This window comes from Lissotriton helveticus, chromosome 5_1, assembly GCF_964261635.1.
Source record: "Lissotriton helveticus chromosome 5_1, aLisHel1.1, whole genome shotgun sequence".
Taxonomy (NCBI): Eukaryota; Metazoa; Chordata; class Amphibia; order Caudata; family Salamandridae; genus Lissotriton; species Lissotriton helveticus.
In genome coordinates this window covers 96,009,087-96,034,427 of record NC_136065.1, presented here as the reverse complement: position 1 = coordinate 96,034,427, position 25,341 = coordinate 96,009,087, and the positions used below count along the sequence as shown (strand labels likewise).

At 46.0% G+C, this 25,341-nt stretch overlaps 1 pseudogene across 1 annotated transcript in view; it reads left to right on the top strand.

The window, feature by feature from the left end:
- LOC144754207 (E3 ubiquitin-protein ligase TRIM39-like) overlaps nt 1–25,341 on the top strand; it is a 214,047-nt pseudogene that overhangs the window by 79,896 nt on the left and 108,810 nt on the right. The window contains exons 3-4 of the transcript XR_013594682.1: nt 3,026–3,256; nt 19,063–19,085. The product of XR_013594682.1 is annotated as an E3 ubiquitin-protein ligase TRIM39-like (transcript). The remainder of the gene's footprint in view (nt 1–3,025; nt 3,257–19,062; nt 19,086–25,341) is intronic.

The window sequence follows — 25,341 nt, the reverse complement described above, 5'->3', positions numbered from 1 at the left end:
CTAGCAAACAGAATGGAATTTCCTGCTGTCTCTTTGCGATAAAGAGACGTTTGGACTCGGCCATCCTCAATGTGAACCCGTAGGTCCAGATAGTGAGCTGCCACCCCACTAATAGTACCAGACAGGTGCACATTATAGATGTTGTCATTGAGGATATCAATGTATCTTCTGGCCGATTCCTCTGTACCCTGCCACACGATGAACAAGTAATCTATGTAGCGGTACCAATGTACCACTTTCCCACTTTCACCCTCTTCGTCATAACTCCTGGGCACATGCTCCTCCCACCAGCCAACGAACAAGTTTGCGTAGCTGGGAGCGAAGCATGTGCCCATCGCTGTCCCAGAGGTTTGTCGGTATAGACTATCTTCGAACAAAAAGATGTTGTTCTCTAAACAGAATTGCACAAATTCTATTAACATCGCATTATGTTGCGCAAACCGAATGGGACGTTTGTTGAGATAATGTTCAACAGCAGATAGTCCATGTCCATGCTCAATGATGGTGTATAGGCTGGTAATATCCATCACTAAGAAAAGATAATCATATATATATGTAAGGAGGCGTGTCTCTATGAGTCTGTGCATGCATGGACTGAAGTATCCATCTGCAAGTCTTTACAAGATTTGTATGTGAGTGTGCACATTAATGTGTGCATCTATATGAATGTTTACCTCAGTGGGGTTGTGTATGTATGGATCTGGAGTTATCTAACCATCCATCAGCGAGCAAGCCTGGTGTAAGCCCCTTCCTAAACAAAGGTTTTAGCTATGTAATCATGCTACAGTATTGTATATACATCCTCGAACCACAGATCATCAAACAGAGTTCATCTAAGTAATAAGGAGAGCACGAGAACTCCAACATTGTGTCGATGGGTATTTAATCCACAAATAGTACATTAAACCAAATGCCATCTAATCTTAGCACGTTTTGGGACATGTACATTCCCTTTTTCAGGACATTTGCCTTCCTAATGACATGGGCATAGTTCAGCTTCACTGCTGACTTCGGACATTCTCTGTTCTGTTCAATCCACAAGGTTTTCTGCAACAGTCTAATTAATCGGCCATAGTTTGACGTGGCAAATTTTATGCCTTCATTAGACTTCTCTTATAGGGATGGGCCACAGCTGACTGTAATGTCCCAGGATAACTAGTGCACTTAACCCTGCCTCAGGATGGAAGAAATGGCAGGCCACTAACGTGGAAGCCCCTTCAGCAGTGGTGCACATTTATCACCTCTCTGACACTGACCTTGGTTCTGATATTTAAGTGTTCGACGGGCATCTGTAGTGATAAAGTTATCAAGGGTGCCATTGCCATAAACATCATGATATCTGATAAACTCTCCCACAGTTTTCATGAAGTGTTTTGTTTTTAGTACACTCTTCATTCTGTAGAGGTTGCTACCTCACTTGTCGCCACACCGCCTGATTGTATTCTCATCTGAGGGCCTGTTCATTGCTGTAAAACACAGTACACAGGATCACAGCTCTGTGCACCAGGCTCAGGGTTTGAGCACTGCCAGACCATGAACGGGGGAAGAGGGCCACAGGTCACAGAGGTGCTAATGATCATGTTGGTTGAGGTCGTTTGCCTCTAGTGCCCTGAGGTCTGTACTACTATGGCTCCGAAACAGGCAAAGGACATCCCTTTCTGCACTTGACTCCCAGGATAGCGAGGTCGAGAAGTCGAAGGCTTCTGACGGAGGTAGAGGGCGGGGCAAGCATTCAGAACCCAACAGTCCACCAACAGACACAATCATTTATGTCTAACCAATACTTATTTCTAGTAAGAAAAAAAATATTTTAAGGTCACGACAAAATAAATACTAGCCAGTTCAATAAAGGTACAAATATAGGGGTGCACTGTATGGCCCCCAGAATAGCACAGCAGACTTCTACCCTTTGTAAGAGTTCTAATGCCTATGGTTCCCGGTATGTCATATGGGTATAGGTATTAATCAAGCACAAACTCTGGGTTACCCCACTGGCTGCTGTGTAGATCAGTTCAGTGTCTTCTGCCTCAGAGAGTCACATGGGTAAAAACTATATTGCTCTGACTGCAGGTTTCTCTACCCTTCTATACCTACTCGGTGGTGGCGTGCTTGGAGTACCTGTTCCTGTGGCAGAGGCTTTAGTTGTGAGTAGCTGTAGTGCAGCCACGTTTGAGTCAAGGGCCGCTAGCGCTCGATTTCAGTTCGTCAGGTCTCCACGGTGCCACTTGTCTTTGTCAGGTGCGGTCTTCCAGGACAGTTGCGCACAGATGATAAAAGTTGGTGCTGCAGGGTCAAGTCTTCAGCAAGTGGTTGTCTTTAGCAGTTGCGGCTTCCCAGCCCTGATCAGTGATCATTGATGGTGGATCTTCTAAGGGCAGTTCTGACATCAGGCTCCGTTGACACAAGGTTGATTCCTCCTTGAATGGTTTGGCACAGCTCACTATGGGAACTGCTCAGAGAGACCCCACACTACTCAGATCGCTCCTGTCCTCCCTCCCACTGGCAGTCAGCTTTCTCTGGGTGTTTCTTAAATGGAGAATATTGTGGGCTTGTCTCTTGAACAGGCCATACTCTTTTATCTCGTGACGCTGTCCTTCCTTCTCTTATCAGGGGGCTTCTCAGTGCTAGGCAGACCCTTGGCTCTTGCAGCAAGCAGTGCAGACTTCAGGTGATGTTCCCTCACCTCTGGGAGACTGATGTTATGCAGACATTAGTTTTGGACACACAGCAATCCAGGTACCTCCCGTCCTTGGTCAAGAAGAAAGTGGGGTGAATTGGATCCAACGTTATTGTACTCATTTTGCAGACAAGGGAGCCAGATCCACTCTCTAAAGCTTTGAAACTGCTTTAGTTAGATTCTCTTTCAAATGTCATTTTTTGGATGTCTCTCAGACGCAGCCATTGTGCAAGGTGATGACAATTACAATAGACAGGCCATCCACCCTTCCCCTGGACTCCCACTATCAGGACGGCTTGTAGGAAGCCTTTTTTTTATAACTAACCAGCTTTTCTTTGCTTCCAACAGGAGAAGTTAAGAACTGAGAAGAATAAAATTGATTCTCAGTTTGAAAAACTGCTGCAGCTCCTGAAAGGAAATGAGCAAACACTGCACAGGAGACTGGAGGAAATGGAGAAGAAAATTACCCTGGTAGAAAATGCAAATATCGCCAAACTGTCCAATCAAATCACCTCTCTCAATGCCCTGATAACGGAGATAGAAAAAAAGTGCAAGGAGCCTGCGTGGGAACTCCTGAAGGTGAGATACTGTTTGGTAAATACAACATAAGAAGGAAGTGAAATATTCATATTTTGTTTGCTTTAATAAATGTATGAGTGGAACACATATCGGCTCTTTGCAGGTGGATGCACAGTGACCCCACGCACTCTGAGAGCTGCACACATTATACAGACATGGATATTTTACATTGTCCTACTTAATGCTAAAAGCTCGATTCTATGTACAAGCAGTGAGATGTACAGTGACCTCTTAGTGTTATATACAAGTTAATGTACCACACCAAGCAATTCCAGTGACAGTAATTAACATATGGAGACCAAGGAGCAAAATGTGAAAAAAGCTGGATAAAAATGGGAAGCATAATGTGAGCAAGCATTTCAGAGAATTGGAAAAGAAACTAATGTCCTTTTTTTCTAAGAAGTTTTAAACCATTTCTGTTCTAAATTGATGACTTTTCCCCTGATACAATTGGCCACTTTCTTCCGCATGCAACAATCTCTTGTTAGGGTGAACAGCTATATAACTGGACATTTGGAATAGATATTGGCATGCTCACTGGGTATATGTTGCCTCAGATAAAGATAGAGATTGTCACAGTACACTCTTTCGTTTGAAGAATAGAAGGCATTTTTATAGTATGGGTAACCCTTGATTATATTACAGAGCATGCAAAGTGAATTACCACAAATTGCTGCTCGGCAGCAAAAGAAATTTGATTTATGACTGTATTATCTTGACACCCTAAGCGGCAACCAAATTCCTCCCCAATATGGCTTAGGGTGGGATTGGAGGTATAAAGCTCCTTATTGTGGTCATACGCTGTCACTTTAACAGTGATGATCTGCTCAAATAGTTTTAGTTTAGAGCCAAGAAGCTTCTTGAGAAATAGCTCCATGTAAAGGGCATTAGATGAAAGTGACAGGGAGCATCCCTTGGAGGGCGACAGAGAGCATCCCTCTGAGGGTGACGGGAAGTATCCCTCCAAGATTGACACAGAGCACCTATCCGAGGGTGACAAAGAGCATCCCTCTGAGGGCGACAGAGAGCATCCCTTCGAGGGCGACAGAGAGCCATCACTCCGAGGGCAACAAAGAGCATCCCTCCGAGGGTGAAAGAGAGCATCCCTCCGAGGGTGACAGGGAGTATCCATCCAAGAGTGACACAGAGCACCTATCCGAGGGTGATAAAGAGCATCTCTCTGAGGGGGACAGAGAGCATCCCTCCGAGGGCGACAGGGAGCATCCCTCTGAGGGCGTCAGAGAGCATCCCTCCAAGGGCATCAGAGAGCATCCCTCCGAGGGCGTCAGAGAGCATCCCTCAAAGGGTGACAGAGAGCATCCTTCTGAGGGTGACAGGGAGCATTCCACCAAAGGTGGCAGGGAGCATCCCTCCGAGAAAGACAGAGAGCATTCCTTTGAGGGTGAAAGAGAGCATCCCTCCGAGGGTGACAGGAAGTATCCCTCCAAGAGTGACACAGAGCACCTATCCGAGGGTGACAAAGAGCATCTCTCCGAGGGGGACAGAGAGCATCCCTCCGAGGGCGACAGAGAGCATCCCTCCGAGGGCGTCAGAGGGCATCCCTCCAAGGGCATCAGAGAGCATCCCTCCGAGGGCGTCAGAGAGCATCCCTCCAAGGGTGACTGAGAGCATCCCTCCGATGGTGGCAGAGAGCATCCCTCCCTCCGATGGTGGCAGATAGCATCCCTTCGAGGGCGTCAGAGAGCATCCCTTTGAGGGTGAAAGAGAGCATCCCTCCACGGGTGACAGGAAGTATCCCTCCAAGAGTGGTACAGAGCATCCCCCCAAGGGTGACCGAGAGCATCCCTCCGATGGCTGCAGAGAGCATCCCTCCAAGGGCATCAGATAGCATCCCTCCGAGGGCGTAGGAGAGCATCCCTCCGAGGGCGTAGGAGAGCATCCCTCCAAGGGTGACAGAGAGCATCCCTCCAAGGGTGACAGAGAGCATCCCTCCCTCCGATGGTGGCAGATAGCATCCCTCTAAGGGTGACAGGGAGCATCCCTCTCTGGTTCCACTGCCAGTTGTGAAATAGTCTGTGTTGAAGTACTTTGTAGCGGACATGACTTGTCACTGTTCTTACAAACATGTCATTCACCAGTTAATCTAAGCACATGTTCAAATGCCATTTTTGCTTCTAGGAAAATGATAGATAGTAAACCTATGTTTCCCGGGTGACCAATTTGGGAATGGAGCCCACCACCACCACCACAAATGTAGCTAAAGGTTTGGAGAATAGTTTTGTGTCAGTGTTGATCAAAAATGGGACCAGTAAGACCCACAATCCAAGGGAGGATCATCCTTCTTACAAGAGAGGACCACTCTTGCCTCCTGCTAGGATGATGGACCCTGACCCGTTGGTGTGACCTCGTGACTCATTCTTGAATGATCTCCCGTGACCCTCTGATGTAACCTCTATTGTAAGTACAGGAAGATGACCCATGACCTGTTGATGAACCTCAAACAATCCCATGTGTTTGGGTTATCTGATAATAGTGGTCCTCTGCTTGCTACCACCCACTAAGTTGGTAACCCTATTGACTTATAATTTCAATAGACCAGGGTTATCCAACTTGTAGCTTGTGAGATACTGGTAGCTCTCCAGCTACCTACAAGTAGCTCATGTGTGTGGCCAGCCTACTAAATTAGATGTTTTTGCTTGGCTGAATGAATGTGTGTGTACTAAAATTCTGAAGCGTGTATTTGAAATGAATATGTATTTAGTTTCAGAACTCATTAACTGTCTTTTTGAGGAAAAATGGATTTCGAAAGTATATTTGAAGCTGTTATTTGAGTGATAAATCATGCAGCTTCGGAGAGACATATTAATAATATTATTACCATGCACAAGAGGCAGCCACAGGTGCGGAATTGCACCTGTGGCTGGCATGTAATAGTCATGCAGCTTTGGAGAGACGTAATATTAATATTATTACCATGGGCCGGGGACATTGCACCTATGGCTGGCATGTATTACTTATGCAGCTTTGGAGAGACGTAATATTAATATTATTACTATGGGCTGGGGGCATTGCACCTATGGCTGGCATGTATTACTCATGCAGCTTTGGAGAGACGTATTATTAATATTATTACTATGGGCTGGGGGCATTGCACCTATGGCTGGCATGTATTACTTATGCAGCTTTGGAGAGACGTATTATTAATATTATTACCATGGTCCAGGGACATTGCACCTTTGGTGTGATGTCTTACTCATGCAGCTTAGGAGAGACGTATTATTAATATTATTACCATGGGCCGGTGGCAGTGTACCTATAGCTGGCATGTAATAGTCATACAGCTTTGGAGAGACGTATTAGTGATATAATTACCATGGGCGGGGGGCATTGCACCTATGGCGTCATGTATTACTCATGCAGCTTTGGAGAGACGTAATATTACCATGGCCCAGGGGCATTGCTGCTATAGCTATCATGTATTACTTTGGAGAGACGTATTATCAATATTATTACTATGGGCCGGGGGCATTGCACCTATGACGTCATGTATTACTCATGCATCTTCGGAGAGACATATTATTAATATTATTACCATAGTCCAGGGGAATTGCACCTATGACGTCATGTATTACTCATGCAGCTGAGGAGGGACGTATTATTAATAATATTTCCATGGTCCAGGGGCATTGCTGCTATGGCTGCCATGTATTACTCATGCAGCTTTGGAGAGACGTAATATTACCATGGGCCGGGGGCATTGCACCTACGGCTTGTATGTATTACTCTTGCGGAGGTATTTCAAATTGTTGGTATGACCAGTACTGTAATCTTGTCCGTTGTGGTCACTATTGGAACACAAATAATAGTATCTTGAATGCTTTTGTTTTATCATTAGTGGCTCTTATTACAGAAAAGGTTGGAGACCCCAGCAATAGACAATACAGCAGTACCTTCAAAGATAGTAGAATTTCAGAGAAACGAGTGAATAACAGGCAATACGTTTTTTTAATATATAATAAATTCTATGTTCATTAGAAAGATATATATTTTTAACACATTCTGAATCATATTGAATCAAAAACACCATTTACGTCATTGATGGTCATGAATTACTATAGTAGTCCTATGTCCAATTCTTCCTAAAAGCTCTGATGTCGCAGAGTATTATATCACAAATGCTGGTCTTCTGAGAGTGGTCATCCATGTGTAGTCATTTGCTGCGAATCAATGTAGCCACTACAGACAACACAGGTTTCGCGGTTGGAACCATTGAACCCAAAATCCTTCCCAATTATTTCTTTAATAGTTTACATACTCTCTGGTAAATCTCTATTTATTATTAGGACATGTTCCATTTGCCAGCAGTGAACCTGGCATCTCCCTCTAAACAGTACATTTGAGTCCTTATACTGACATGAACTTTAGCCACCCGCATGTGAGTCATAGACAACTTGTCGTAAAAAGTCCAATATTCCAAATCCTTTACTCTTGCCTGGTTCTTCTTAGAGGGTCTCCTATCTCATCCTCTTCACTCCAACAGCTCACCCCATTTTGGGATTAATCAATCAAGTAATTGGTGGGAGCTTCACACAAGCAGACCCTTTAAAGGTCCATAACTGCACAAGAGGGGGGTCACATTTAATTGTTCTTCCTGGGCAGCTGTGACATCATCTCTTAGATGGAATCCACTTACGTGCACTCTTATGGTACCCCGTCTGCCTGTACCTCCTCCTGCTAGGTACTCTTCTAGGACCCATTTTGCTTGTACCTACTCCTGTAGGCCACTGATAGGGAACCCCTTCTGCCAGTACCTCCTACCTCCTTCTTCTGAAGAACACTCTGGTATCCCTTCTGTTCTTACTTCCTCCTTCACAGCATTCTTCTAAATACCTCTTCTGCTCATACCTCCTCCTGGGCACACTTCCAGTACCTCCTCTGCTCATACCTCCTCCTGGGCACACTTCCAGTATATCTTCTGCTCAGAGAGTTGGCCTCGTCCACCAAGGTAGATCCAGCTCCTTCAGCAGGGTTAGGACCCAATTCCTTGCACGGCTCCTTACTCACCAGTCACATGGGCTGATGACTTCACAAGGCAGGCTTCTCACTTGGGGGTTGTAATTCGCCAACCGCCTCTCTGCAGCAGACATCTCCTCTATTCTATAGGCAGCCCTCAGCTCTCCATGCAGGGGTCCTTTCCAGGTTGTCCTCACCTGTAAGGAAGCGGCAATCAGGGGTCCTGGCTCTGGAACTGAAATATTTATCTCCATCAGTTCTTTGTGGGTCTTGACACTGGTCAAAGAGACTCCTGGCACAGTGACCTGGGTTTCTCACTAATATTTGTCCTAGTTTTTTTAGATGCAGATGAAAGTTTGAGATCTCCTTCTCTGGAGCTGGTTTCAGGCAGTTCTAACGTTTTATTTACTAGCACAGACTGGTCAGGTTAAGGTCTTAGTCACTCAATCTTGGCTTGAACAGAGAGTAGAGCTGAGTGCGCTGTGACATAGGAATCTGAGGCAAAGACTCAGAAGAGAGGCCTACCATCTCATCTGCTGCACAGAACTGTATTAACTCCTCTGGGGATGAAGGATTCAGGAAGCGTGCAGCGAATGTCCTAAAGAGCATCCTTTGTCCCCCTCATTCCTTTCCTTTCACAGACGTCAGGTCCGCTCCAAAGACCTCTGAAAGGTTTCCACAATCTACCTCCCTATCTGGCAGGCTTCCTCCATCCTCCATCATATGTACTATTCACACACAGGATCCAAAAAGGAGTCCTGTCCCATAGATTAAATTGCAGTAGACACACTCCAGGCTCATCCTAACCCCCCACATGCAGCAAGCATGTAACATGCACTCTCTCTGTAGGTGTCCAGGCGCTATAGATTACAGCTAGTAGCTCAATTATAACAAAGATTATAGTGGATGAGACTCTGTTAGGAAGGCTCATTTCACTGCAGAGGTCCAAATACCTGTATTCAGAATGTAATATAGGGAGGGTTTAGGGGTAGAAACCAATTTCCATTTGCCACTCTGCCTATGCTCTCAGTGTGTGTGATATCACCTGTAGGTCTTGTAAAATGTCTCCTCTACGGATGGGAATCATTCATGATTTGTATTATTATGAGAGGTTCGCCATGTGCTTAGTCATGTGACACAGATAAGAATATAACAGACAATGCAGGGTCATTTGACTTCATTCAGAATATTGCAGATTGTGTCATATGAACTCATTTATGCAGTGTCATGTGACCAAGGACGTTGATTTACCAAAATGTCAGTGGTAGTGGAAGTGACAACACACATTATTTGACCTTAATGACATCCCAGGAAGTGATATCATATGACCTTTGATCCTAAATGTCCCCTGGAAGTTGTGTCAAAGGACCTTAACTCTGAAGACGTTCCAATAATTGACATCACTGAAGTTCTGTATTAACTGCATGGTTAGTATTAGTAACACAGCCAAAATGCCCATTTTAGAAACCACCTATATTAGGGTGTAGACCTGATCTTTGAAAGTTGTGGGATGTAATACTTACCCTGAATGGTCGTGAGCCAGACCTCTTCTCGTATGCTTGGGGGAGGGGCTGAGCAAATATTTTTTTTAAATGAAGCCTAATAGTGAATTAGAAAGCACAATTTTCTCATAAGCTTATTAAAAAGGCAGCACTCTTATATTCAAGTACTTTCAAGGTGTGACAAGCCAATGAAACCTGACCCTCCCAAGGAGTTAATCCCATTGTTTTCGGAATGTGCTATGGATGCCCCTTAGGTCAAAATCACCTCCATTGTGCCAGGGCCGGCATTTTATCAGGGGTGCCCCTCGTATGCAATGTGTTCCCCTTTATGCCACATGTTACCTACAATATCCCAATGTTAGAATTTTGCAATTAATGCCATCACATACCTTAGGTTACACTTCGGTAAAATTACATCTAGAATAGCGCTAGAATCTTGTCTTGGTTGCCCCGCCCCAGTCAACCCTTATGCATTGATTTTCCTCCCCTTTGCCAAGAAGTCGCTCTCCAATGAGCTGGTACCAGCATTTTGTCATGGGTGCCCCCTATGCCAGCAATTTTTTTAAGTGTGCCAATATTTTTCAATGGGTTCCCATTATGCCAAGAAATTCCTTCAGCATGCCACTTAAAGTATTTTTTCATAGATTTCTGCCGTGCTAACAATTGCCTCCAGTATGCCAGTGGTAGAGGTTTTCTATGGCTCCCTCTATAATCCACAAATTACCTTCAGTATATAAGGCCCAATGGCAGACTAACACGCTTCACTTATATTTACTTACATTCACTCAACTACACTCTATTATTCATTCTGACTAGCACTCATTTATTCTCACTCAGTCTAACTCACTCTCACTCATTCCTACTGTTGGACTTGGCCCTTTTTGCCTTCCGCCTGTATTTTTTTCCTACCTGTTGTTCGCTGTTTTATGACTCTGGGCACTTTACCACTGCTGATCAGTGCTCCATGATTGGCTGGTTTGGTTTACTTGTCAGGCCCTAGTACAGTGCACTGAGTGTGCCCAGGGCGTGTAAATCAAATGCTGTTGGTGGTCTTCCATCACTGGTTGTGTCAACCACAGAAGCAGCCTGTAAAAGTGTGTCTCAGGTCTGCCATTGCAGAGCCTGTGTGCAGTCTGGTACTGCGATGTTGACTGGGCAAGTGCACCCACTTGCCAGTCTGTAAACCTTCCCGTTGCTTCATATCAGACACCCCTATGGTGGGCCCAAGGGCAGGGTGCATTGTAAGTATAAGGTAGGACATGCCCTTGTGTATGTGGCATGTCCTAATAGTGAATTACAGCCATTTTCGTTTTTCACTATTGCAAGGCTACCTGTTCCCCATAGGCCAGAATGGGCAATTTGATTATTAGATCTTATAATCCTGACTGACTCAGGGAACTAGGTAGAAATTCGAGTTTAGTATGCCTGAACTCAAAATGATAAAATACATCATTTAGTGAAGTTGGTTTTAACATTCTGTGTTTGAAAATACAGCTTTTAGAAAGTTGGTACTTTCTTGAGTAACTAGCCAAAGTCCTGCCTCTGCTAGGTTGTGTATTCCTAGTCTGGAGTTTGAGTGACAGTAGCTGGGGGATTCCAGGAGACAGGGTGAGTCAGCACAGGGCTGAATAGAGAGATCTGCATGCAGATGGGTGAGAGCCTTCATAGAACAAAGAGAAACTGTGTATAAAAGAGGGGACCAAGACCCCAGAAGTTTAGATCACTTTTGGGAACAAGAAGAAACATTTGCTGAAGAGAGGAACCAGAGAGACTGAGGAGAGACTATCCCGAAGCTGAAGTGCTGCTTGGGGGATTGGCCTGCAGTGGTTGCCTGACTGCCAAAGGAAGGAAACATGAACTTTGTGTGTACTTTCATCAACTTGAAAAGGATCTCCAAGGGCTTGAGAAAGAGCTTGCCTCCTGCTGAAGTCTCAGGGCCAACAGACTTCAACCACCAGCTCCCCAAGAGTTCTTTGGAAGTGCCTGCAGCTGTGTGGGGCTTTCTGAGGGACTGCGTGTCTTAAGGAGCTGAAAGCGCGACTCACGAAGGAGAAGCGTGTCTCTGAACTGCCCCAGTCGTTTCACAACGCCGAAGGGCCTTGTATGGCCGGAGAAGAGGATCATCGGAGAAGCGTGTTGCTGCCGCAGCCGCTGTCGTCGCATCGCTGGGAAAGCGTGTCACCGCTGCAAGCTGTCGCATCGTTGCCGAAGCACCTTGCATCTCTGGAGAAGATAATCGATGTCGCATCAGACGCCGCCGCATCACCAGGAAGCGTGTCGCTGGGCCTGTGGCGGCTCAGAAGAATCGTTGAGTTGCCACACAGCCATCGGGCATGCACGCATCGTGTTGCATCAAGCAGAAGACACCATTTTTCTTCATTGCACCGTATCTTCATCGCATCACAGCGCTGCTGGTTGCATCGCCACGGAAGCGCCGTAAGAAAATGACGCATCACCTCCCCACGCCGAGAAGAACCAACGCATCCCGTACGCATCAGTAGGGACCCAACGCATCACCGTTTTTGCTTGTAAGAAACCAACGCATCACCTTCCCTGCAACACTAAGGTACATTGACTCAAGGTCGCATTTTAACATCTAAAGAGAACTAAGCTAATTCTACCATTTTAAGTACAGTATTGTGGATTTATGTTGTTTGTGGTCTTGTGTTAAGTCTATATAAAAATACTTATTTTTATTCTACTACTTGTGTGGTGTCCATCTGTAGTGTTGTCATAGGTTACTGTATGTGTTCACAAATGCTTTACACACTGCCTCTGAGATAAGCCTGTCTGCTCGTGCCAAGCTACCATGGGGGTGAGCAGGGGTTATTTTAGGAGTGTACCCCCTTACCCTGACTAGACGCATGGGTCCCTATTTAATCAAAGGTACCTACCTCTGCCATCTAGAGACCCCCAAATCTAACACTTACTCTGACTCCAACATACTTACTCATACTCACTTGCACTAACTGTCATTCTCAAACACTCTCACTCACTCATTCTCTCTCCTTCATTCACGCTCACTGACATTCACTCTAACTCTTATTCAATAATAGTTTCTCACTCATGTGCACCCACTCTTATTTTCACTCATTCTGATTCACTCATACTCACTGGCAACTCACTGACAATCAATCTCACTTATTCTCACTCACTACCTTTTAGTGGTTCTCACTCACTACCTGTCACTGACTCTCACTCATACAATCCTGTTCACATATACATGCATACACTCACAAACACATGCTCTGTTTCACACAAATACACTCTCACCCACAATCGCGCACGCTACATACATTTAAAAAAAAAAGTTTACATACAACATCTAAGCAGTGAACAATTGCCTCTTGGACAACTCAATACTGTATACGTTTTTTATCCACAGGTCAACTATTTTGCCTGCAGGTGAATTTTGATTAGTAAACAATATTTAATACATTTAAAATTTGTTGATAAATGGTTTGAGCAAACATACAATTGTTGATTTTGGTAGACAAAACTAAAAAGTAAAAATGTTCAAGACAGGGTTATATTCATTTGTTTTTTTCATTAATTTTCTTTTTCAAAACATAGAAGACTATTGTACAAAACATGTGAATGACTTATTTATTTTTTTTTTTTTTTTTGAAAAACCTTTATTTGAGCAAGCAAAGTAAAATACAAGGATGGGCCTACAACCACACGGGCTGGCCGCTAATAGTAAGGCACAATGAAAGAGGCAGACAATCACTCCCGTGGTCAGGCACAGATCAGATACCAAGCATTACTCAGAACATAGTACAGGACATAGCAATTTTCTGTTTTGGACATACAAAACAACGAACTCTAAAAAAGGCGAATGCACATTAATCAAAGTCAGCCCAGAAGGCGGGGGGAAAAGCCATCAATCAGGAGAATGTAGCACAACCAATGGGACTTTGGCAAGGCGGGGGGGGGGGGATAGCGGGGAGGACAGGAAAATCCTAGAACAGTATGAAAATTTCGGGAAAGCCAGCCTAGGGAGATAGGGTAACATCAGGAGTGGTAACCAAGGGAGGGGTACAGATATCTCCACGATATTCGTTCCACTGACCCCAGATCTTCGTCCACGCCCTGGGTCTGCCCCTAGCCACATAGACGGTCTTCTCGCGGAACATGGACCAATCCATGTTATCTTCCCACACCGAGACTTCGGGAGGTCTGGACGCGCCCCAAAGTTGCGCAACGTCCCGTTTGGCGACCATGTATCCCAAGGTCGCCCATCTGGTCTGGGCCACAGAGTAGTCGGTGGGTTCCCACACATTCAACAGGCATCGTCGGGCCTCAGGCCGCAGGGCAACACCAGTCACAACAGTCATCACCGCAAGCACATCAGCCCAGTAGGCCGCCACCACTGGGCACTCCCAAAGAATATGTAGAAATGTAGCACTCATCCCACAACCACGCTTGCATAAACCATCCGGGGAAAAGCCCATTATCACCAGACGCGGACCAGTTACATACACCCGGTGGAGGATCTTAAGCTGAACCAATCGAAGACGGGCGGGGATGGCGACTTCTTTCGGAGAAGAGAGTGCCGACTGCCAATCCTCGTCGTCCAATTCCAACCCGTCACCGGCCCAAACCTCCCGAAGTCGGACCAGCAAGTCGGCACGATTATTAATCAGTTTCTTATAGATCAGGGAAATGGTGCTATCGGGAAGGTGTCCATCTAGTACACGATCCTCGAGGGGGGAGGACTCGGGCAGGGTCACATCAGGGGTCAGAACCGAAGCCAGGGCATGACGGACCTGGAGATATCGAAAAAATTCTCTATCATCCAAGTCATATTCGGCCTTAAGGGCCTGGAAAGACTTCACTTCACCCCGCACACAGACATCCCCCACTTTACATATCCCAATCATATCCCAGCGGTCAAAGCCCTTGGTAGACCAGAGACATCCCAAACGCTCAGAAGCATAAAGCGGAGTCGCCAGTGTCAGTCGATTCTCCCATCCCAAACTCACATTCGCGGCGCGCCACACACTGACTGCGGTCCTGGACGGGCCCAGAAGATGGCGCCCGGCCGATCTGGAATAAAGCACTCTATTAAAGTCCCCTCCCGGCAGTTGGAGCCTATCCATCTCAAAGGCCGGATCTCGGCCCGGGGAATACATCGCGTGGTTAATGGCAGACAACTGGGTAGCCCAATAATATCTCTTAATATCGGGGAGCGCAATGCCCCCGTCATACCAAGGGATGGTAAGTTTCGCGAGGGCGATACGTGGACGGCCGTCCCAAATCAGTTGTCTTTGAAGACTCTCGGTCTCCCGGAAATAAGTGGCGGGAATGTCATCATAAGAATTTTGAAGTGCGTACAGGAATCGTGGCAAAGACATCATCTTAAAAAGGGCAGCTCTGCCCAGAGGAGACAGGGGTAGTTTACGCCAGCGGGCCACATACAGTCGCAGTCTAAGAAGAGGGGGGAGGAGATTACGCTCAAACCTGAGTGAAGAGTCCCGCGTAATAAAGATCCCCAAATATTTAAAGCCAGACTGGACAACCTGGATAGGAAATCTGTCCGGCAATGGGGGCAAAACACCCGAGAGAACATACACACAGGACTTAGCCCAATTAATAACCAGACCAGAGTTAGCGCCGAATGAAGTGAGAACGTCAAACAAGACATTTAAAGATTTGCGCTGGGAAGTAAGGTAAAGAAGAATGTCATCCGCGTAAAGCGAGACGCGGTCTTCAAAATCCGGTGACCAACGGTTCCCTTTAAGTGAAGGTTCCCATCGGAGCCACGCAGCTAACGGTTCCAAGGCGAGCGCAAAGAGCAACGGAGACAAGGGGCATCCCTGACGGGTCCCCCTACCGAAGCAGAAGGGGACAGAAACTCGACCGTTTACCACAACCTGTGCCAAGGGTTCAGCGTATAACAACCGCACCCAACCAATAAACTCAGGTCCGAAACCAAATTTCTCAAGAGCCGCCCAAAGATAGGGCCACTCTACCGTATCAAAGGCCATCGAGGCATCCAGCGAAGCCAAAATGGCCGGCTCCGTCAGAAGCCCCGCCCTCGCAACAGCTCCGTGGAGACGACGTAGGTTAAGAGCCGTGTTGCGATGTGGGATAAATCCGGATTGATCCGGATGAACCAAGCCGCCAATAACCGTCAAGAGGCGGGTAGCCAGGAGCTTAGCAAGAACCTTAGGTTCAACATTCAACAGAGAAATGGGCCTATATGACGAACAAAGGTCCCGGGGTTTACCATCTTTGGGAATAACAACGATCGTAGCCAGGCGCTGATCATATGGGAGAATACCCCGCTCCCGGGATTCCAAAAACATGGTACGAAGATAGGGCGCCATCTTATCAGGACGCAGTTTGTACAATTCAATTGGCAATCCATTCGGGCCCAATGCTTTGCCCGAACGGAGTGAGCGAATAGCCGTCGCTATCTCGTCTGCAGTGAAAGGGGACTCCAAAGAGACTCGGTCCAACTCGGAAACACTGGGCAGAGCAATATCACGCAACAAGAGTCGAGAATCATCCACATCCCGTTCAGACACAGGGGAATAAACCACACGATAATAGTCTGCAAAACATTCAACAATTCCAACCGGGTCGGTCATTTTCACACCATTCAGGGCCTGAATCACAGGCACCACACGATTCGCCCTCTCTTTCTTATCCAACCACGCCAGCAGTTTACCAGCTTTGTCCCCCACATCATACAGACGACCCTGTTGTTCCCGAAACATCATTTTAGCCGCATCTGTAACCAATGACCTATAGGCAAATTGCTTCAGACCCAGGGCGTGGAGTTTACCAGGTGTAACATTCGACTCCAGGTCAGCCTCTATCTCAACAATCTCCCTCTCAAGTTCCACCACCTCCCGATTCCTCGCCTTTTTGGATTCAGCGATAAGGGAAAGGGCCTGCCCGCGAATCACTGTCTTAAAGGCCTCCCACAGAGATACCGCAGAGGAGACGGACCCCTCGTTATCTAGAAAATAATTGTCCAACGACTTAATCAAGAGACCACGGGTCTCGGGGGAAGTGAGGTACCATGGGTTAATAGGCGCCACCCGGCCCACCGCCTCCACCCCCACCTCAAAACAAAGCCAGAGAGGAGAATGATCAGAGATGCCCCAGGGGAGGTGTCTAATCTCGCGAACAGCCGGCGATTGCGCCGCAGGCATCAGGAAATAATCAAGTCTAGACAGACTCCCATGGGCCCCAGAATGGAAAGTGTATTGAAGCTGAGTGGGGTGCATAAGTCTCCAACAATCCACCAGGCCAAATGTATCCAGAAACCCACCCAGCCATTGTTGGGCCGAAGGAGTGTCCCTAGGGGGGTGACGATCAGTTTGACCGGAGAGCACAGAATTGAAGTCACCCGCTACGAAAAGAGTACTATCAGGGAGGTCCAACAACACTCGGCCCAAATCGGAATAAGTAGAGGTCTGTAGACCGGGGGGCACATAGACGGCAAACAAGGAAAGGGTCCGACCCTCATAACGTCCCACAAGGACGGCGTAACGCCCCCCGATCATCAAGGATCACATCATCAATAGCCAGGGGGAGGGAAGTCCGAACAAGGATACCCACCCCCCTGGAACCCGTGGTAAACCCCGAATGCGCGGCGAGGCGATAGCCCCATCTATTCATTGCACGACATGTATTGCCCACCAGATGAGTCTCTTGTAGAAAAACAATATCAGGAGATAAACGCCGTAGATATCGTAACACCACACCCCGCTTAATACGATCCCCCAGACCATTGACATTCCACGAAACAGACCTCAACCCGCTACCCCCCACCCCACACAGTTATGCCAAAACCCCCCCCCAATGAGCATGACATCGAGCACATCATTAGCAAGATAGAATCGCCTTGAAAAAACAAAACACAAACATCAAACTTCCCAACCACCCCCCCCCAACGATCAAGAAAACACCCCCCACCCTGCACCCCTGCAAGAAGCTAAAAAGCCACCCCAACATGCAGTGTGCCTGTCGCCCAAGAACCCCCATTCTACAAAAAGACCCCGGAGGAGGAAAGGCCCTGGCCCACCCGCCACCCCAATCAAAACAAATAACGAGGAAAACACACAAACAGTAGAGGCACTTAGGCATAAGATCCCAGAAGAAGTTACTGTACACGAAGACCAGGGCACAGACAAGTAGTTCAGCTCTCTACACCACCCTCAACACCACCCGGGTGTTCGGCGGGCTCAGTCGCAGGAGGCCGGTCCGGCAGCGAGTCCAGCCAGTCATTCACTGAATCAGGCCGATCAAAGAAAAAGGTTCGGTCATTGTACTCAACACGCAGCCTAGTCGGAAAAAGCATAGCGTAGCGCAATCCCATGTCCCGGAGATGTTTCTTGACTCCGCGGAAGCCCATACGTTGTTTCTGTACCTGTTGAGAAAAGTCCGGGTAAAAGTTCACGATAGCATTCTCAAAGGACACCGGGCCCTTCACACGCGATGCCTGCAGGATAGCGTCTCGGTCCCTGTAGTGGAAAAGTTTCGCAACAATAGGCCTCGGCGGGGCGCCAGGCTTGCCCTGGCCTCCCGGAACACGATGAGCACGTTCCACTGCGAAGAATTTACTCAACCCAGATGGAGAGAGGTGGTTCAGTATCAGGTCCTCGACCAGGAGATCAACCGAGTGCGGGTCCGGACTTTCCGGAACGCCAACCAGACGCACATTACAGCGACGTGCCCTGTTTTCAAAGTCCTCCAAGCGCCGGGTCATGAAATCGTTCACCTTACGGAGATTACCAATCTCCGTCTGTATCTCCGAGACGTCGGCCGTGAGGCTGGATGACTTGAGATCCAATGACTTCACCTTCTCATTGGTTTTAGATAGGTCGGCCCGAATCAAGTTCACGTCAATGGCCACGGTGTCAATTTTGTGGGCCAAAGCTTCATACTGCTGGCCTATTGTTTGTCAATGACTTTTTCAATGGACAAATTGCAAAGACTCTATGTACAGTGACAATGAAACATAGCATATATGCCAAAAATGGCATCGGTCTTCAAATGCAATTTTGATAGTCTTACTATATTTGCAGAGTATAGGGTCCTAATAGTTTATACGGCCTCTATACTACAATCATTCTTGGGTCCAAAGTGTTGAGGTCAGGGAGACACTGTGCTATGTCATTACCATTCAGAATATCAGTTTCTTATGTCATGTGACCTCATTCAGAATATCACAATCTGTACTTAGTCATGCAATACCACAGAATGTGCTGTGTTATGTGACCCCAGTCACTGTTTTCTAACCATAGATAGAAGTGTTTCATTCCTAAAAATACTGCCATAACTTTAACATCTTCTTGTTTTTTTGTTTTGCAGGATGCCAGAAGCACCCTGAGCAAGTAAGGCTGGTTTATTATCCTCCTCTGTGTGTAAGGAGCAGTTCTCGCTGTTGCAGTGTGTAAATGCCACTACTGAGCTCACGCAAAATACTAGGAAACTTTCATATCCTCATAAAATCACTTTGCATCCTCAAAAAAACCTTAAATACTCAGAAAATACCTTTTATTCCTCTGTAAACTTAAGTCCTCAGAAAACTCTCTTGTGTCATCAGGAAACTCCCTTAAATGTTTTTAAATCCCCATGAGTCATAAGAAAACTCATTTGAGTCTTGAAATAATTGCTACAAAACTGAGCTGCTGTCCTCATAAAACAAATTTGTATTCATAAAACTTACTGAAAGTCCTCGGAAAAGTACACACAGACACCCGAAGCACAACCCGGAAACTTCCTCTCAGGTTGTCCTGAATTAGGAGTTGTGCTAAACCTCATTCAAAGTTGCCTAACTATGAGGCCAGTCTTTAAAGTGGCCCTTCAGTGCCTCCAAACCTCATTGATATGTCATTAAAGTCATAAAATAACATAACATGTGTATATGTAAAACCACATTCACTCCTAAAGGGGTATCTTGGCGCCAAATAACAGATGTTTATTGTTACCCAACTCAATGGTACTCATTTTATTGACCTCAGAAAGGATGAGAGGCTGAGTAGACCCGCCAGGATTTGAACCAGTGACCATGAGGTGTAACAAAGGCAAATGCAGTAGATTCATTAGTCCACTAAGCCACCAGTCCTAGCCTCATTCTTTAGTAAATTCCCTCAAATAAGAAGAGGTCTCGTCCATCCAGTTCTCATAAACCTCACTGTAATCCTCAGATCTGCTCCTAATCATAAGAAATCTCTCTCCAGTCTGCAGTGACCTCCCTTCAGTCCGTAGCATCATCTTGAGTCTTTAGAAGCCTCATTTCAACCCTCAAACCTCTGCCTGGGTGACTGAACACTCATTCCAGGCACCAAATCCTTCTAAAAATCATCAGAAACTTCATTGTGTGTCTTCCAAAGCCTCTTTTCAATCACATTTTTCAATTTCCATTTTTTGGTATCAATACAGATTCAAATAATAAACATCAGTGGTTCAGCGTCATCAGTTAAATGTTATATATTATGAAAACATGAAGTATCGTTTGGGGGCATCAGTTCATTGTCATTTTTCAATTCTAAAATAATATGAAGAGACATTTCTTTACAAAAATTGCATAATGGTTACACCGTTCGCCAGGGTGTATGTCCACACACGTCTCAATTCATGTGGGTTTTTGGAGGGGGGGGCTGACTCAAGCCCTCTCAGCCTACCTTCCTTCACCTGCAGAAACTGCCTCCCACATCTCAGTTTCCTGTGGAGTGTCTCCAATCCTGAGGGATCCTTCCATTGGACTGATGTCAATCCTTAAATCTGTTCAAAAATTCAAATTCCTTTGGTCCCAAAAACCCACTTACCATTCCCAGTTGAAGAATATTAGAAATGGTGTTTTGTATTGAATGGACAGGGTCTTCCCCAACCATTCTATACCAGGTCTGATTTACTACCTGAGCAGATACATCAGTGGTCATCAAACAAGCGGACAAGGGAGGGGCAGTGGTAATTTGGCCACGTGCCATGTACCTTGAAGAAGGAAAAGCTCAGGTAGAAAAATCAGACCTGGTGTAGAATGGTTGGGGAAGACTAGGTCCATGAATTTTTAATTTTTGAACAAGAAGTTTCCGAGAACACCTGGTCTTTACATCATGCCTAAAATTCATAAATCATTTGACAAGCCCCCAGGCAGACCAATAGTTTCCGGGTGCGATTCAGCCTTGGAACCTATCTCAAAATATGTTGACTTTTTCCTTAAACGATTTTTGAAGGAAGTAAAATCCTATCTACGAGACACAACAGACTTCATTACAAAGGTAGAAGGTACTCCGTTTGATGACCAAGTTTCAATAATGGTGACACTCGACATAGCGTCACTTTATATGCAAATACCTCAGGACGTGGCTCTTCAAGTTATGGAACTGTATTTAGACTGCAGAGAACGCCCAAATAGAGTACCTACCTCATTTATTTTGCAACTAGCAGAGGTAGCTCTTAAAAAAAACTACTTTATTCAAGTGAAAGGGACGGCCATGGATTGTCCTTATGCACCGGAAATGGCAGTGCTGTATATAGCCCAGTTTAAAGAAAGATTTGTCGAAAACAACAATCCATTCAGAACTAAAATAACACAGTGGCTACGATATATTGATGATATCTGGCTCCTGTGGCAGGGGAGCCAGATTGAACTCAATATGTTCCATGAATTGTTAAATAATAGACATGAAGACATCAAGTTTTCCATCCAGTCGAGTAAAACTTTAATGACTTTTCTTGATGTCACGATCAGTCCACAATCTAATCAGCGAAAAACATCTTTATACAAAAAAGAAACAGACAAAAATACAATTTTACAATTTAAGAGTGCCCAATGAGGTACTGGGTTTTTAAGAACCGGCACAGAACCGGTAACCCAGCGGTGCCAGGGGATCAACACACCAGAGACCTCGGGTTCTCCTGAGTCAGACCCACAGAAACTTCAGAGTCTTCCAGGTGAAGTCAAAGATTCGTTTATTGGCTGCAACCAAGGTGACAGGGTCCTAGAAGTACGATACAAGTATATTCAGGAGACTGCACACCTTCACAAAGTTAGGCTTCTCTTCTTATACACAATATTCACCCTTTGGCGAAGCATTCCTTGGGTGCGTGGTATTTCATTTATGGTTACTGTTTTACAAAAGAAAGCAGAGTCATGATGACATGTACATATTTCACGTCGTGCTGCCCATAACAAATCATCCGGCAAGGCCCAACATTTCATCAGATATCGCTGGACCCCTAATAAAAATGGTCACCTCCCCACCATAAAATAAGTGAGGAAAAGGAGTGGAGAAAGATGTGAGCGAGATATGGCAGGTGTGCGTGCTGAAATGGCTTTATGGCCGGTTGGGCCTAGATACTATCTTGCTCGGCCACTGGGAGGGAACTGACCTAACGAGCTCGGCCTGGGGCAATGGTTCTAACTTGTACTGGGGTCAGGAAGAAGTCGATTAAGGAGTATGTGTCCTTGTGGAATCAAATTCGACTGGATTAAGGCCTATGTAGAGGGCAACATGCAGCTAAGGGTTCAGAAGGCAAATGACGATTTCGAGGTGAAATCGTCACTCGAATATGCCGAAAATACATGTACTTGATGTACTCGTCATTCCCGGTCTTTTGATACCAAATTCGTCCTATTTCGACGAAGTTTTTATTCTCGAGTCCGGTACTATTACGGACCCATATTTTTCAGAACCACAGACCCTCCTTTTGCCCTTACATAGGCAATTAATCTATCCTCATGTTAATCTGAGTCCAGATCTATATTCCTAAAGTCATTGAGATGTTGCTGCAACATCATTCTAGTGCTGAGCTCATGTCTTGACACAGGTTTCCTTACACATGATGTAGCACAGAGGCCACATATTGCAGGAGCACACTGTATACATAGACAGAACAGGAAAAGAATGGCTAAGACCATCCCAATGACCATCAGAATTTTCCATCCCCAGGCAGATATCAGTCCCCAGAACCATCCCGTTAATGACCAATCTCCTTTATCCACATGAATAGATTCGGAAATCTTATGTAGTTTGGAGATGGCCCCGTACACTGTTGGAGCATTATCAGGAATAAAAATGCAACAACTGGACTGGATCAATTTGCATACTCCACCCCGGTCCGCAAGTATTACATCCAAAGCGACCCGGTTCTGAAGGGTCATCAGTCGATCCGACTGGAGCTCAGCAGTCAGGTTACTAAGGGCACCAGCAGTTTCAATCACGGTGGATTCAACTACCCTTGTCAATTGCCTTATGTTTCTGCTGTTAACCATGGCTCCCCAGAACGGCAGAACACCCATTGCAAAGTCACCAAATTCTTGACCCGCAGTGTCTTCTTTACTCAAAACACCTCTAACTACCCTTGTCCGATGGTAATCCGCCGCTGCTGTGTAGGTGGGAGGTAACAGGAATGAAACAAAACATGAGCCCGAGAAGTCAGGGGGCAACCATGTATAGGCTCTATCGTGGCAGATGAAATAAGTACCCTTTGCGGCTAAAAAGGCAGGGGAAGTCTGAGATCCAAAAACGTACGTTTCTGTGCAGACACTCTTCCCTAGCTGAGCTCTGGGATTCCTACCAATACCTTGCAGACACAGGTGACCTTGATGGGGTACGATCCAGATAGGGGACGATCTCTTGGCTTGCTGTTTCTCACTTAATGTAGTGCCATATCCGGTCACATTCCAACCTACATATGCAAGTATCTCATCATCCGGGGTATCTTCGTAAGAAGTTACTACCTTGATCATGTCAACTATACCCTTGACTAGGGCGCTAGTCTTGAGGTTGTCTTTTACAGAACGTAGGGGTTGGATTTCTCGTGCATATATGAACATTGTCCTATATGCCCATACTGACCCATTGCGACTAAATGGCAGGACCAAATAGGGGATACCTCTATCCGTGGTGTGGGGCATGAGACCACACACCCAACAGTTGGTTGTGTTCATTACAAGTTGGTGTTGGTGTAATAGCTGAACGAAGGAGTTATTAATGAACTCTAATCTCCTACTTGATTCGTGGTCAGGCAAAGAGTGGAAAGAATGAGAGGAAACAGTAGGGGGAGGTATGGGTGATGTAGTAGGCGTGAATGTCACGTGAAAAGAGAATAAAACATAGCTTATCAAAAAGACCATTACGCTGAATAGCATAAAAATACACATTATTATAAAAAAAATTCTTTCTCATTGTTTTCAAAAGTCTCTGCTTAAAGTTCATTTGTTTGGCAGTTCTCTCCACATCAGGAAACTCCATCCTCTCTAAGGTGCTGCCCGCGGCGGTAGGTTGTTTCTGCTAAAGGGTGCTTCCGTCAGTCTAGGGTGGCTCCCTTCGACCAACTGGAACCAGCAACCTATTGTTGTCAGCTGCACCCAAAAGTCTTTAATCAACCGCGACCCTAGCAGCGGAACCCGGATGGCGGTTCAAGAAAAACAAAAATAAGCAAGTTACCTAGATTGGAGAATCTGCACTTTCAAAAATAGGATTTGGGGGGGAAAAGAGTATTTTTTATTAGTCCACAGGTTTTTCTCTTTGATCATAAAAATCACTTTTACTTTTAGTCTGTTTTTCTCGGTCGCAAATTATAGCGTCTTTTCCCGGGTGCTGTCTGGTCCGGAAATAGTAGCTCAGGTTCCACAGAGTTCAATTGTTCTGATGGCGGCGTAGTTTCTTGAAAAATGTTCTTACTGTCACAATCACGTTTAGCTTCTTTTACACGTTCATCAGTTGTGCGCTCTGAGTCAGTGCCTCCTGTCCGGACCCATTGGTCATGTGGCAGAGGGAAGGGTATCTTCTTACAATGGATCCCGTGGACCCAATTGGCCTTCCCCTCCACTCTAACGGTCGACCTTGTAGAACAGGAGGACGAGGTGAGGTCCGGTCCATCTGGGCTGGTCGTTTCTTGTCCTCTGGAAATTCTTGACCAATACCCAGGAGCCGGGATCAATGGAGTGACCCGGTGTCTCGGAAACCGGAGGCAAGGTGTTGTGGACCTGTTGATATAAAACACGCAATTTAGCCGTCAATTCATACAGATAGTCGAGCAAAATGGGGTGTTGCAGCTCGCTAAACTTCGTGGGCCTAGGCACTCCCCATATGTTGGCTGGCCGACCAAAGATTATTTCATAGGGGCTGAGTGTCATTCGCGAATGCACAGTCATTCTGGTGGATAGGAGTGCTAAGGGTAGAGCGTCGGGCCATTTAAGACCCGTGCTCGCTTGGATTTTGGCCAATTTAAGTTTAAGCGTGCCATTGTAACATTCCACTAATCCAGCTGATTGGGGGTGATTTGCAGCGTGGAACTTCTGACTAATGCCTAGCCCTTCACACACTCGTTTCATCACACAACCCACAAATTCACTTCCGTTGTCCGACCAGACCATTCTAGGCATTCCGAACCTGGGGAAGAACTCTTTCACAAGGGCTTTCGCTGTGGACAAGGCAGTATTGTCCCTTAGGGGATAGGCTTCTACCCACCTTGAGAAGGCGCAAACAACCACGAGCACATATTTTAAGTTGTTGCACCTCTCCATGTGTATGAAATCTAGCTGCAAAACCTCGAACGGATACGTAGGAGGTGCAAAATGACCAGCTGGAGTTGGAGTTCCCCTACCAGGATTGTGCTTCAGACATACCATGCAAT